Here is a 2,036-nt window from a genome sequence, read left to right as displayed (position 1 = left end):
CACATTGTTCATCTTTGCATCATCTTGCAGGTGATGGATTATTCTTTCCTGCATCCTCATTGTTTTTAAGAGATCCTTTCTTACCTTTTCACTAGTTGCACCAGCATCTTCAAGATCTGAATCTCTGTCTACACTTTCAGAATTACAGCCTCCATCCTCCTTCTTCTGCTTGGGATTGAACTCAGTACCTTGTGCTTGTCAGGCAAGCACTTATTCTACTGAGCTATCTCCCTGGCCCCTTTCCTTCTATTTTATCCTTCTTTATTTTATATTTTTCAGTAATAGGCATTAAACACAAGGCCATTGTTCCCAACCTCAATCTCAGCTCTTTTTATATTTTTTAAAACTTTGAGATAGGTTCTAGGTATGCTGCCCAGTGTGTGTTCAAACTTTTGACCCTTCTGCCTCAGTTCTCAGAGTGCTGTAATACAAACATCTACCATGATGCTCTTCCTTCTTCAGCACGCATTCACAGCCTGGTGTGAAGGCCTTGTGCTCTGCTGTAACACACGAAGATGAAAGAAGCATCTAGCACTCTATGAGCTCAAGACCGGAGTAAACTCCCTCAAAATAAACACTGTTAAAACATATGTCCTAGGGGCCAGGGAGATGGCTCAGTAGAATAAGTGCTTCCCTGGCAAGCACAAGGGCCTGAGTTCAATCCCCGGTTCTGAAAAAAAAAATGTCCTAAATACTATTATGTTATAGAACCTAGCAGAAGGATTCCATTTATTATTTGCTTAACACAAATTTAACTTTTGTCTACTAAGGATTGACACTGTACTACATTTGGTAGGAGGTAAAGTAGAGATACTTTCTGATTTTTGCTATAAAAAGCTGCCTTAATGGAGAGAGTTAAATTTATTTCTAAATGTAACTTTTTATACCAAGAGAGAGATCCCAAAGAATGAGAAAATTTATGATGTGGAATAATGAGATAATTGAAGGCTTGATTTGCTTAAAAAGGCTAAGAGAGAATTGATTTGGAACAAAGTAGAGAGGATGGCTGAGATGGGAGCAGGAACTGCTCTGCTCTTTGACTGTAAAGGCAAGAAAGATGGGTCATGTGGCGCTAGACTCACCTGGAAAAGGGTTGTAAAATGATGAGGCAGTTGCCACTTGGTACTTTTTCTTTGAATATACTAAGTGAATGTCCACTAATGAGTGTGGGATGTGGTGTGTGTGCTATAATTTCAGATGAAAATACAGCTGTCCTGAAGAATAAAATTGTGAGACTCTACTAGAAAGATAAACAGCTTCACAGTTTTAACTGTCCATCTGAAATTTTTGGTCTTAGATTTCTAGGAAGTAGAATTAAAACACAAAATTCTCTCTGGCTATGTCCTTCTGTTTAATATGTGTGCTGCAGAGTAAGCAAACATTTGCACTAAATCACAGTAGATTTTTCTAAATTGACACATTGGAAAGGAATTCTCTTCTCTCTCTTATTTCTTCCCTTGGATTTTTGAAATGAGGTCTTGCTGGGTAGTCAGGATGTTTTCATGGAAGTAATCAAACTGATAGATCATGAAGTATGAGCTAAATTAGAAAGTGAAACATTAAATAACAATTTGTTTTTATATTTTTTGACATCAGTTATTTTATTTTAAAGAAAAAAATAAAAAACAATGTTACAAAATCTCAAAACAAGATTTTAGGAGAGTAACAATGGTTGGTACATTGTGTATTGTTACTGCCAAAGTAGTTTCTCATATTACAAGATATAGGCAAGAAATAATAAATAAACAACATAGGTACAAACCTCTGTTTTTTTTAAGTCAACAGAAAATGGAAGTATACTTTTTAAAGTTTCTAATACTAGGAGAAGATATCATACAATGTCTTTTAAATAAATTGTAAGTCAAAGATACAGTATAAATCTTAGAACAAAAATTAAGATTAAGCAGCATTCAGAAAATTAAATGTTTCAAAACAATTGAACTAAGAAAAAAGTTTTCATGATAGCAAAGAAGTACTAAGAGTAAAACATAAGATAAATACTGGAATGGCAAGTAAATGACCAGCACTTCTAACAG

The sequence above is a fragment of the Octodon degus genome, unplaced genomic scaffold, assembly GCF_000260255.1.
Source record: "Octodon degus isolate 3935 unplaced genomic scaffold, OctDeg1.0 scaffold00231, whole genome shotgun sequence".
In the NCBI taxonomy this organism is placed as follows: domain Eukaryota; kingdom Metazoa; phylum Chordata; class Mammalia; order Rodentia; family Octodontidae; genus Octodon; species Octodon degus.
Note: the sequence above shows the minus strand (reverse complement) of the source record.